Below are 13,448 nucleotides of genomic sequence, written 5' to 3' on the forward strand. Positions count from 1 at the left end.
ACCATTTCAATCTCACTGCTTGTTATTGGTCTGTTCAGGGTATCTAATTCTTCCTGATTTAAGCTAGGAGGGTTGTATTTTTCCAGGAATTTCTCCATGTCTTCAGGGTTTTAGAGTTTATATGCATAAATGTGCTCATAGTAGCCTTGAATGATCTTTTGTATTTCAGTTGTATCCATTCTAATATCTCCTGTTTCATTTCTTTTTTTTTTTTTTTTTGAGACAGAGTCTCACTCTGTCCCCCTCGAGAGAATGCAGTGGCGTGATCTCAGCTCACTGCAAGCTCCGCCTCCCAGGTTCACGCCATTCTCCTGCCTCAGCCTCCTGAGTAGCTGGGACTACAGGCGCCCGCCACATCGCCCGGCTAATTTATTTTTGTATTTTTAGTAGAGACGGGGTTTCATCGTAGTCTCGATCTCCTGACCTTGTGATCCGCCCGCCTCGGGCTCCCAAAGTGCTGGGATTACAGGCCTGTTTCATTTCTTAATGAGTTTATTTTGATTCTCTCTCTTCCTTTCTTGGTTAATATTGCTAATGGTCTATCAATTTTATTTAACTTTTCAAAAATTCAGCTTTTTGTTTCATTTATCTTTTGTAATTTTTTTTTTTTGTTTCAATTGCATTTAGATCTGCTCTGATCTTGGTTATTTCCTTTCTTCTGTTGAGTTTTGGTTTGATTTTTTTTTCTTGTTTCTCTAGTTCCTTGAGGTGTGTCCTTAGAATGTCAGTTTGTGCTCTTTCAGTCTTTTTGATGTAGGCATTTAGGGCTATGAATTTTCCTCTTAGCATCCCCTTTGCTATATCCCAGAGGTTTTGGTAGGTTGTGTCGTTACTGTTGTTCTGTTTGAAGAATTTTTAAATTTTCATCTTGATTTCGTTTTTGACTCAGTGCTCATTCAGGAGCAGTTTATTTAATTTCCATGTATTTGCATGGTTTTGAAAGTTCCTCTTGGAGATTATTTCCAGTTTTATTCCACTGTGGTCTGAGAGAGTGCCGGATATAATTTCAATTTTCTTAAATTTATTGATGTTTGTTTTATGGCCTATCATATGGTCTATCTTGGAGAATGTTCCATGCGCTGTTGAACAGAATGTGTATTCTGCAGTTGTTGGATGAAATATTCTGTGTATACCTGTTAAGTTCATTTGTTCCAGGATATAGTTTAAATACATTGTTTCTTTGTTGACTTTCTGTCTTGATGACTGTCTAGTGCTGTCAGTGGAGTATTGAAGTCTCCCACTATTATTGTGTTGCTGTCTATCTCATTTCTTAGGTCTAGTAGTAATTGTTTGATAAATTTGAGAACTCCAGTGTTAGGTGCATATATATTTAGGATTGTAATATTTTCCTGTTGGGCAATGCCTTTTACCATTATATAATGTCCCTCTTTGTCTCTTTTAACTGCTGTTGCTTTAAAGTTTGTTTTGTCTGATATAAGAACAGCTACCCCTGCTCACTTTTAGCATCCATTTGCATGAAATGCCTGTTTCCACCCCTTAAGTTTATGCGAGTCCTTATGTATTAGGTGAATCTCCTGAAGGCAGCAGATAGTTGGTTGGTGAGTTATTCTTCATTCTGTGGATCTGTATCTTGTAGGTGGAGCATTTAGACTATTTACATTCAATTTTGGTATTGAAATATGAAGTACCCTTGCATTCATCATGCTCTTTGTTGCCTGTGTACTTTTTTTGTTTGTTTGATTTTGTTTTTGCTTTTTAACTTGTATTTTTGCTTTATAGGTCCTGTGTGATTCATGTTTTAAAGAGGTTCTATTTTGATGTGTTTCCAGGATTTGTTTTAAGATTTAGAGCTTCTTTTAGCAGTTCTTGTAGTGGTGGCTTGTTAATGGTGAATTATCTCAGCATTTGTTTGTCTGAAAAGGACTGTATCTTTCCTTCATATATGATGCTTAGTTTAGCTGGATACAAAATTCTTGGCTGACAATTGTTTTGTTTGAGGAAGTTAAAGATAGGGTCCCAATCCCTTCTGGCTTGTAGGGTTTCTGCTGAGATATCTGCTGTTAATCTGATAGGTTTTCTTTGTAGGTAACCTAGTGCTTCTGTCTCACAGCTCTAAAGATTCTTTCTTTCATCTTAACTTTGGATAATCTGATGTGCCTAGGTGAAGATCTTTTTGCCGAATTTCCTAGGTGTTGTTTGTGTTTCTTGTGTTTGGATGTCTAGGTCCCTAGCAAGGCCAGGGAAGTTTTCCTCAATGATTCCCCCAAATATGTTTTCCAGGCTTTCAGAATTCTCTTCTTTAGGAACACCGATTATTCTTAGGTTTAACATAATCCCAGACTTCTTGGAGGTTTTGTTCATGTTTTCTTATTCTTTTTTCTTTATTTTGTTGGACTGGGTTAATTCAAAGACCTTGTCTTTGAGCTCTGAATTTCTTTCTTCTATTTGTTCTATTGCTGAGACTTTCCAGAGCATTCCACATTTCTAAAAGTGTGTCCAAAGTTTCCTGAAGTTTTGATTGTTTTTTCTTTTGCATCTATTTCTTTAAATATTTCTCCCCTTACTTCTTGTATCGTTGTTTGGATTTTCTTACATTGGGCTCTGCCTTTCTCTGGTGCTTCCCTGATTAGCTTAATAACTAACCTCCTGAATTATTTTTCAGGTAAATCAAGGATTTTTTCTTGGTTTGGATCCATTGCTGGTGAACTAGTGTGATTTTTGGGCAGTGTCGAAGAGCCTTGTGTTGTCATATTACCAGGGTTGGTTTCCTGGTTCCTTCTCATTTGGGTAGGCTCTGTCAGAGGGAATATCTAGGGCTGAAGACTGTTGTTCAGATTCTTTTGTCCCACAGGGTGTTCCCTTGTGATGCAGTACTCTCCCCCTTTTCCTATGGATGTGGCTTACTGTGAGCTGAACTGCAGTGATTGTTGTCTCTCTTCTGGGTCTAGCCACCCAGGCAGTCTACCCAGCTCTGAGCTGGTACTAGGGGTTGTCTGCACAGAGTCCTTTGGTGTGAACTATTTATGGGTCTCTCAGCCATGGATACTAGCACCTGTTCTGGTGGAGGTGAGCTGGGGAGGGGGTGCAATGGACTCCATGAGGGTTCTTAGCTTTGGTGGTTTAATGCTCTGATTTTGTGCTGGTTGGCCTTTTTCCAGGAGGTAGCGCTTATCCAGAGAGCATCAGCTGTAGTAGTATGGAGAGGCACCAATGGTGGGCAGGGCCCTAGAACTCCCAAGATTATATGCCCTTTGTCTTCACCTTTCAGGGTGCGTAGGGACTGATCACCAGGTCGGGGCGGGGTTAGGTGTGTCTGGGCTCAGACTTTCCTTGGGTGGGTCTTGCTGTGGCTGCTATGGGGAAGGGAATAAGATTCCCAGATCACTGGAGTTGTGTACCTAGGATGATTATGGCTGCCTCTGCTGAGTCATGCAAGTTGTCATAGAAATGGGGGAAAACCAGCAGTCACAGACCTTACCCAGCTCCCAGCTCCCACACAAACCGAAGGGCCTGTCTCCCTCCCACCATGTCCCCACCAGTAGCCCCAAGTCTGTTTCTGGGCAGTGGGCGAGAGGGTCTTGAAAACTTGCCCCAGGCTACCTACTTCCCAGCTATGAAAGAAAAGGACTTGCTTTTTCCCTTCCCTCTGGAGTCTGCACACCGGATTTGTACCCACCCCTGAGTTCTGGCCAGGAGGCTTCTTATCCGTTCAAACTGTTACAATGTTCAACTGGAGATTTCCTTCTCCCTGAGAAGTTTTACCCCTTGCTCCTGACTGCCTTCCCAGTGGATCCCTGTGGTGTCAGCAGGAATGACCTGCTTGGGAACCCAGTGAGTTCTCAGGGCCTTTCTGCTGCTTCCTCTACCCCTGTATTTCGCTTGTCTCTCTAAATTGACTCAGATCCAGGTAAAGTCGGAAACTTCTCTCACAGACTTTCACTTTCTGCAGTGAGGGTGTGTGTTCAGGAGAGGAGGGTATCCCTTTCCCACTTCTGCAGTTGGGGCACTCAAAGTATTTAGGGTGTCTCCTGAGACCTGCAGGAGCAGTTCACTTCCCTCACAGTGTCTGTGGGTCCTCTCGGGATTGCTGGCTTGTTCTTGCAGTCGACCTGGAGCTAAAATTCACGAATGTGGGCCTCCACACGCTGCTCTGTCCTGTGTTGCAATCTAGTCCTGCCTCCCATATGCAATAATGATTGGCCTTAGATGTAAACGTAAGGCCCTTTCAGTTATTTTCTGAGCCTGTGTCTTTTCTGGTTGTATATGATGACTTTCTAATTTCCCCTACATAAGTGTTAGTCTTTGAATATCCAAGTCTTCACGCTGTCTGTGTCCTTAAAAAGGGAAAAGAGGAAAATAAGGGGGAGAGAAGGCACTGGCCCTTTTTATCCCCCAGAAGTCACTTCAGTTGGATAAGGTGGGTCTTGCAGCAATGGGCAGGGTGTACAACAATGGCCACCATCTCTTTGCACCTGTGACTGGGATCAGCAATCAACAATCAAAGTGCAGATTCCCAATATTTGGAGGACAGTTTCCTTTTTCTCACCTTGGTTCTTGCAAGCTCTGTGCAAGCTGCTTCAGGGACACATGTTCAGTTATGTGCCATGGGCCTGGAGGTGGTGGATGGGTAGGTACTACCATACTAGAGCTAAAATTGACCGAAATTAATTGCATTTTACTGTCCAACACTTATATTGAAGTTGCAAGCCTTCAACAGACCCCAGAGTTTCAAAATAATAAAATAATTGCATCAAACAGATTCTGCCAATAGGTAAAATTTTGTTTAGCTGGGTGACAGATTTCCTGGTGCTTCCTACTCCTTAATCCCCTCTTTACCCTATATCTGTAATGCTCTTTTTTATCCCTGACAATTTTCTTTAATAATTTTCTTGATCCACTTTGTCTAAAATTAATATAGCTATTCCAGCTTTATTTTCATTAGAGTTAGCATGGTATATTGTTCTACATCGCTATACCTTTACTCTGTATCTTGACATTTAAAGTGCATTTTTTATACACAAAATATAGTTGGGTCTTGTTTTGTTATCCATCCTGACAGTCTGTGTGCTTTATTTTCTTTTTAATTATTTTAAGTTTAATTTTGTATTTCAATAGGTTTTTGTGGAATAGGTGGTATTTGGTTATGTGGATAAGTTCTGTAGTGGTGATTTACGAGATTTTGGTGCACCCATTACCCTTTTTAATTAGTGCAATTAGATCATTGACATTTAAAATAATTATTGATGTAGTTGGATAAGTATCTACAATATGTATTACCTTTTTCTATTTGCTGCTCTTATTCTTTGTTTCATTTTTGGTCTTCTATTCTTTGCCTTCTCTTGTTTTAACTGAGCATTTTATAGAATTCCATCTTTTCTTCTCTCTTAGTATATGAATCAATTTTTTTCTTTTTTTTCTTTTTGAGATGGAGTCTTGCTCTGTTACCCAGGCTGGAGTGCAGTGGCATGATCTCAGCTCACTGCAACCTCTGCCTCCCAGGTTCAAGCAATTCTTCTGTCTCAGCCTCCCAAGTAACTGGGACCACAGGCATGTGCCACCATGCCTGGTTAATTTTTGTATTTTTAGTAGAGACGGGGTTTCACTGTGTTAGCCAAGATGGTCTCAATCTCCTGACCTTGTTACCTGCCTGCCTCGGCCTCCCAAAGTGTTGAGATTACAGGCAGGAGCCACCACGCCAGGCCCAATTTTTCTTCTTTTTTAAGCTTTTTTCAGTGGCTGCCCTTGAGTTATTAGTACACATTTACTACATTCATCTAGTAAAGGGGATATCATCCATGTCCTCTTTCAAACAATTCTACGCCACTTCATGGCTAGTAAAAATACCTTATAACAGAATATTCCCTTTCCTCCCTCCTGTCATTCTGTCATTAACATTGCTAATACACATTTCACTTATGCATAAGCTACAATCACTGATTACATTTCACTCTTATTTTGAAAAAAACTGTTGTCTTTTAGAGATCAATTTAGAAGAAGAAAAATAAAAGATTTTATTTTATCTTCATGAGTTCCTTCTATAATGTTCTTCATTTATCTAAATCCAGGTGTCTGACCTCTATCATTTTCCTTCCTTCTGAGTAATTTTTCTTAACATTTGTTGCAAGTCAGATCTACTGCTGACAAGCTTCCTTAATTTTTGTTTGTCTGAAAAGCCTTTGTTTCTCCTTCATTTTTGAAGGGTACAGGATTCTAAGTTGGTAGTCCTTTACTTTCAACCCTTCAAATATTTTGCTTCATTCTCTCCTTGCTCGCGTAATTTTTAAAAAGAACTTGATGCAATTCTTACCTTTGCTTCTTTGTAGATAAGGTTCTACTTTCTCTCTGGTTCTTAAAATCCGTGCTGGCTTCTCAGCCTCTACACAGGGCTCTCTGCCTCACATGGAAGGCTCTCAGCACTTGGAAGCTTAAGGATCAGTACTGGCCCTTGGGAAAGCAGTGAGCAGAATATCAGACTCACCGTGGAGTTTCCCTTTTCTCTTGGATCTTGGCTCTTTAACTCTTGGGTGTCTCTCAAGCTCTTCCATGCCTTCACATGGATGTGTTTTGAATTTGTCAGGTGTTTGTCTAGAACTATTAGTTTGCTACAAGCTAGTCATCATACTTGAAATGCAAATTACAACACTGGGTGTATCGCTAAAAAGAAGTTCCCTTTTTCTTTAACTATCGTATCACTTTTTTTTAATTTTTATTTTAAGTAGTAATCACCTTGCAAAATTTTCTAATCAGCCGGGCATGGTGGCTCATGCCTGTAATCCCAGCAGTTTGGGAGGCCCAAGTGAGCAGGTCACAAGGTCAGGAGTTCGAGACCAGCCTGACCAATGTGGTGAAATCCTGTCTGTACTAAATATACAAAAATTACCCAAGTATGATGGCAGGCACCTGTAATCCTAGCTACTCAGGAGGCTGAGGCAGGAGGATCGCTTGAACCTGGGAGACAGAAGTTGTGGTGAGCCAAGATCGCGCCATTGCACTCCAGCCTGGGTGACAGAGTGAGACCCTGTCTCAAAAAAAAAAATAATAATAATAATTATAGGAGCATATAAAAAGTCAAATAAAAGTTAAAGGAAAGGCATATTTAACATTTTAATTTTCTTTTAGCCTTTTTTCCTCTGCACACATTTATATATATATATTTATTTATATATTCATTGTATGTACTGATTTGTAATTTTCTTTTTTTTGTTGTTTTTTGAGACAGAGTCTCACTCTGTTGCCCAGGCTGGAGTGCAGTGGCGTAATCTTGGCTCACCACAACCCCTGCCTCCCAGACTCAAGCGATTCTCCTGCCTCAGCCTTCTGAGTAGCTGGGACTACCGGCATGTGCCACCAAACCTAGCTAGTTTTTGTCTTTTTAGTGAAGACAAGGCTTCATCATGTTGACCAGGCTGGTCTCAAAATCCTGACCTCAAGTGATCCATCCGCCTTGGCCTCCCAAAGTGTTGAGGTTACAGGCATGAGCCACCATGCCTGGTCAGATTTTCTTTCTTTACATCAAAAATTACAAGCATTTTTTTCAGGTCATTATGTATTATATAAAGGTATAATTTTGTTAAAAAGTTGCGTAGTACTCTACTATATCTCTGTCTTCCTCAGCTATCTCTCTCATGTATACATATACGTACACACATACATATAACATAAATAAATAAATGTAATTTATTTAATAGGAATTCACGTATATACATATATGTGTGTATATGTATTTTATGTATTCATAAAATTCATATTTTATGAATTCCTATTAAATAAATCATGTTATTTATTATATATGTATGCGTGTATATATGTGTATATATCCTAGCAATAAGCTAGTGTTAAACAGTTGAGTTTTTTATCTTACTTACATTCTTTCTCTGTGTTTTTGTTTTGTTTTGTTTTGTTTTGTTTTTGAGATGGAGTCTCACTCTGTCATCCAGGCTGGAGTGCTATGATGTGATCTCAGCTCACTGCAACCTCCACTACTTAGGTTCAAGTGATTCTCCTGCCTCAGCCTCCCAAGTAGCTGTGATTACAGACGTACACCACCACACCCGGCTAATTTTTGTATTTTTAGTAGAGACGAGGTTTCACCGTGTTGGTTAGGCTGGTCTTGAACTCAGGTCATCTGCCGGCCTTGGCCTCCCAAAGTGCTGGGATTACAGGCGTGAGCGACAGCATCCAGCCCACTTACATTCTTTCTTGTAGTAATTGGTGCACTGAAAAATTTTATTCATTTGCTTATTTACTTATCTATAATAACTTATGTAAACAAAATAAATAAGTAAGATACATAAGTGGCCGGGTGCGGTGGCTCACGCCTGTAATCCCAGCACTTTGGGAGGCTGAGGTGGACAGATCACGAGGTCAGGAGATCGAGACCATCCTGGCTAACACTGTGAAACCTCGTCTCTACTAAAAATAGAAAAACAAAATTAGCCCGGCGTGGTGGCAGTTGCCTGTAGTCCCAGCTACTCGGGAGGCTGAGGTGAGAGAATGGCCTGAACCCGGGAGGCAAAGCTTGCAGTGAGCCGAGATGGGGCCACTTCATTCCAGCCTGGGCAACAGAGGGATACTCTGTCTCAAAAAAAAACAAAAACAAAAACAAAAAACCAAGACAGTAAAAAGATACGTAAGTATCTTATATAAGTAAGATAAGTAAATAAGTAAATTTACTTATCAGAATTTCTTGGGAACAATTTGTAGCCCTGAAATTACTTAATGAAAGAGATTTTTTTTTTTAATCCCAAGACTTTTGATACACACTGTCACATTCTCCTTCAAAAACACTATACCAATGTATGGCACAAGTTTCTTTATAAAAAGTTATTAAACATAAAAATAATGTTGAAATAGTGACTTCTACTGAAAGAAATGTAATGGTGAAATTGCGGGAGGTGCCAAGTAATACAGGCACTAAGAGATGACTCATTCATTCATTCATTCATTCATTCATTCATTCATTTGCTAAGAGGAAGTAATTTACGATTTTCTTAGGAGTTTATTTACTAGAGCATTGGTGGGTGAAATTCAGATTCCACTGGGCAAACGAGGACATGAAAAATGTGGGAAGGGATTCCTTTCTGAAGAAGTTTGCCTGTGAAGGAAAGAGGAGTAAATAGTGCAGTTGCCGGAGCAAGTTGGGCTGAGGGAGACGTGCTGACAGAGAGATTGATCTGTGCACGTGAAGGAGCTGGTGGAGGAGGCAGAAGCACGAAGAGAAGACTACACATTTCATTCAGAGAAACAAAATCAAATTTTATTTTCCTTGAGGAAGATGGAAGGACCAAATTATTATGCTTCTTTTGGAATTTTGCCCTAAAGACCAAAATTCAGAACATTCTGCTGACAGAAGTCACAGATGTGGGCCAATTGTAGGTATCAGATCAGAGAGGAGAATCACTTTTTCCCTGTAGACTGCCCCACGCACCGGCACCATACCAGCCCTGGAGGTGTGTGGTGAGCCGTGGTCCCTTTCCTCATGGCATGGTTCATGGTGGGGAAGACAGGTGTGTTCCCATCTCCACGCCATTTGATGAGAATGATGCATATATACATGGTAGAGGGCGTAAATAAACTTCCTAGAGGGGATCTGGAAAGCCTGTTGCTGAGAGAGAACACAGGAGCTGTGTCAGGGGATATCGAGGCAGGTGCTCCTGGGCATGATGCCTTTCTTGTTCGAGGGAAGAAGGCTGCAGCGTGCAGAGATGTAGATGGGTACAGGACATTCCAGGAAATGTAACTTGTTTGTTGTCTTTAACTGGCAGCCAAAGGATTGTAAAGCCCGAGAGAGTTCAGGCCCACATAGGAGAGGGGTTGGAGCCTGAGCCTTGTCTCACTGCCCAGCTGTGCCCTTGTGGTTATAACTGGGCATGTGCATAATGACTATATGCGTCCTTCTGAGATGTAGCCACATGGTCTTCATTATATTCTCAAAGGGGCTGTAGATCCCTTAAAATTCAAGACTCGCTGCTGAGGGCAAGGGGCACATTTGGCAGGGTTTGAACCAGAAAAGCTGAATCATTGCCCTTCCATGAACAAGCTTGGGGCTTGTAATAGTTTCCCCTTGTTTCTCAGGACAGCTTGCTTCCTTAATGAGCCAGCTTGATAAGGTCGGGCCACAGAGGGCGATGCCTGCGAGGCACTTACGTGAGCAGAGCAGGCTGGTCGAAGGGGCAAGGATGCAGAAGAGGAGGTCATGCCGGGCTCTGCCACTGCAGGAAGACCACGAGCTCTTTGAGATGGAGGCCTGCACTGGCCCCTACCCCTCCTTCCCCCTGCACAAATGTGATTATGCCTCTGCAGAGCGACTGGAATCAGGTTAGCGTCATTGAGCAATGCTGAGCCGGGGTAATCAGAGCCTGGAGCGGAGCAGGTGCTGGCTTTAAAGTGGCTTCTGAGAATTAGGACAGGCTGACTTGTAGCTCAGCCCCACGTAGACAAGCCACTTAGAACACTGTCCTTGCAGCCCCCAGGCCTCCTCCTTACCATAGCAAAGTGCTTGGGTTTGTTGGAGGGGCCTCTGGCATGGCCCAGGGTGCTGAGCTCGTTAACTGTTGTTCAGGTGTCCCAGAGGTCCTGTTTGCCCAGCATGTGGCAGGGCAACAAGAGCTAACCAAGCCTGGGGTCACATTTGGTCTGCTCCTGCCTATCTGGGTGTCCTGGGACAATTACCCACCTCTTGGAGCCTCACATAAGTCAACTGTAAAATGGGAATCATGAACATATCTAACTCATAAGGTGGTGGCAATTAAATATCATATAGGAAAGGCTCTCAGCATCAGGCTTGCTGCAGAGTTAGCCACGAAGAACATCGCCCCTAGTCTCAACCTAGGCCACTGCCAGGACAAGGCAGAGTTTTATTGTTTCTACAAAGATGTTTCATACTCAGACCCCAAAAAAATCAGTAATTACAGAAGAATCTAAGAATAAAGGTTTATTTTAACCAAAATCTTAAGGGAGATGAAGTATTACTGTTTGGTGAACATCATTCTAGATGCTCTTCTATGCACACATTAATAGAAAATAATTCTAATAAGGGCACACTTAACATATTAATTTTAATAATAGAAGTTATTGGCTGGACATGGTGGCTTATGCCTGTTATCCCAACACTTTGGGAGGCCGAGGTGGGTGGATCACCTGAGGTCAGAAGTTAGAGACCAGCCTGGCCAACATGGTGAAACCCTGTCTCTACTAAAAATACAAAAAATTAGCTGGGTGTGGTGCCTATAATCCCAGCTACTCAGGAGACTGAGGCAGGAGAATCACTTAAACCCAGGAGGTAGAGGTTGCAGTGAGCTGAGATCAGACTCCATCTCAAAAAAAAAAAAAAAAAAAAAAAAATAGTTATTGCCTTTAGTTTAGTGTTTAACTGAAGAAAGTCAGGTGAAACAGAATGAATTGCTAAACTAGAGATATGTCATTTCTAAGATATGACTCTGGGAGTTGAGAAAATAAGTTTCAAGCAATATTAATATTGTTAAGTCATTCTTTGTTTTTTCGCTATTCTCTTAAGGACAAAGATAAGGCATTCTAAGACTCTCATGCTCTACCAACTGAGTAGCCAGGTGTCTTAGACAAAGTGCTTTAACATTCAATTATATGTCAAGATGAAATTGCAAATAGCAGAGAAAAACAACACACTGACTTCAGTTCCCACTAAATGACTCATCTTGCCAAAATGAAACGAATGTGGAGAATTCTTGATGCTTAACATGAGGAGGGGACATCCAGAGGTTAAGAAAGGAGGCTGACAGCACCAGGAGAAACATTAAGGTATGCAAGATGTTAGCTCGTTGGCACCTGATGGACCGGGCAGGTCTGTAAGTGCAATATGTTGCATTGTAAGTAAGAAAAATAAAGCCCAGCCAAGTGCCAATGTGACACGGAGTGGGGCCTCCAATCCAGGGCTCTGTGCCCCACATGCGTAGTTTAACTATCTGTATTCACTGTGCCTTTTTCCTATCTGTGCTTCTGATGCTGTGACACCTTTGGGTCTTGCTGACCCTGGAGGGTCTGCGCTTCTCAGGGAGATGGGGTTCCTAGAGCTCTTAAAAGACTCACTTGCAAGTTCACCTTTCAAATGCAAAATCATCAGTACAGAGCCCCTACCCCACCACCTCCCCTGTGGGGCTCTCACACTCTGGGCCACTATCCTCCTGCCCTGAACACTTAAGGCCTAGGTACCAGACAGCTAGGGACAGCCCCTGCTCCAAATGTGACCTGGAACAGACCAAATGCGACCCCAGAGCCCACTGAAATTATTCAAACCAACTGATCCTAATCCTGCTCACCCTTGCCCTGCCTGGTTCTTCCTGTGGAAACCACAACACAGGCTCTTGCTGCTGTTTTTTCTCCATCCCTCTGCTGCCCAACCGACCCTGATGCTTCCCCATATCCCTCCCCCCTTGGGGACTGTGAGGAACAAGCTGTTTGTAATGGCAGTCATCTCCTGACTTGTTGGACTCACCATCCCGAACAAGAAGAAAGCCTACATTTAAACAGACTGCCCCTGCTGTGCCCGAGGGTAGCCCCTTGGGGGACTGACTCCCTTGGGCATACATAGCTCAATGACACAGAGAGCCCTTCCAGAGTCCAGCCAGGACCTGTTTTGGGCCCACACCCCAGGATTTGGCATGGAAAACTTTGGTCCCTGAGCAGCCATCGCTCTGTCTAAGTACCTTGTCCAGACCAACCACCTGTGAGAGAAGCAGGGCAAGGCCATTGAGATGAACCTTCCACAGGCTGACTCCATGCTACCTGGGCATGAACACTTTGTCTCTCTAAGAGGAAAAGTTGATTTCCAGGTGAAAAGCAAGCAGTCATAGGTAAAATGGAACCAGAAAGGTGGCCAACTGGGGTTCTCACATACAAGTTTCTGACTTCTCTGTTTTTATCCTCAGGACACATGGCATTGCTAAGACTTTACAGGCGGCTCAATCAAGGTCACCCAAATTTAATTCTATTCCACACTTTTGTCGCATCTGCAGAGAAATTTCATTATCTAGACTACATGACATCCATAAATTAATTAGGCCCTTTGGTTTTGTAAACATAATGTGCGTTTTGATCCATCGGAGAGAGCTGTTTGAACTCAGCAATAGGTTTCAGCATCTATGCAATGTCCAGCAACGTGCAAATGCTCAGCCCAACACAAAACAATGAGACAGGGTCCCTGGTTTTGGGAGCACCATGGGTCTGGAGGGAGAGACAGACACGTGTGTGGGTACAACACAATCAGGCTGTGCCAGTGCGATCGTGGCACCACAAGGTCCTCAGAGGTCGAGAGAGGCCACAGTGACTCCTAGCCTGCATTTTCTGAGTTGTGTGACTGACAGCACTCAATGCTTTCTCAGAACATCCCTTTTAAAATTATTTTCAATGTCAGCAGTGTTTTCTCATGACCTCCTGAGGGTTCAATTAATCTTTGGGAACAGTATCATTCAGAAAGAGAAAGGCAGAGGATTAAAGCTGGTAAATGATACTCT

General features: G+C 42.3%; 1 protein-coding gene across 3 annotated transcripts in view; it reads left to right on the forward strand.

Annotated features, from left to right (window-relative positions):
* The window catches only part of DDC (dopa decarboxylase), a 107,237-nt gene that overhangs the window by 49,691 nt on the left and 44,098 nt on the right, over positions 1 to 13,448 (forward strand). The gene's annotated exons all lie outside the window — the stretch shown is intronic.

The sequence above is a fragment of the Chlorocebus sabaeus genome, chromosome 21, assembly GCF_047675955.1.
Source record: "Chlorocebus sabaeus isolate Y175 chromosome 21, mChlSab1.0.hap1, whole genome shotgun sequence".
Lineage (NCBI taxonomy): Eukaryota > Metazoa > Chordata > Mammalia > Primates > Cercopithecidae > Chlorocebus > Chlorocebus sabaeus.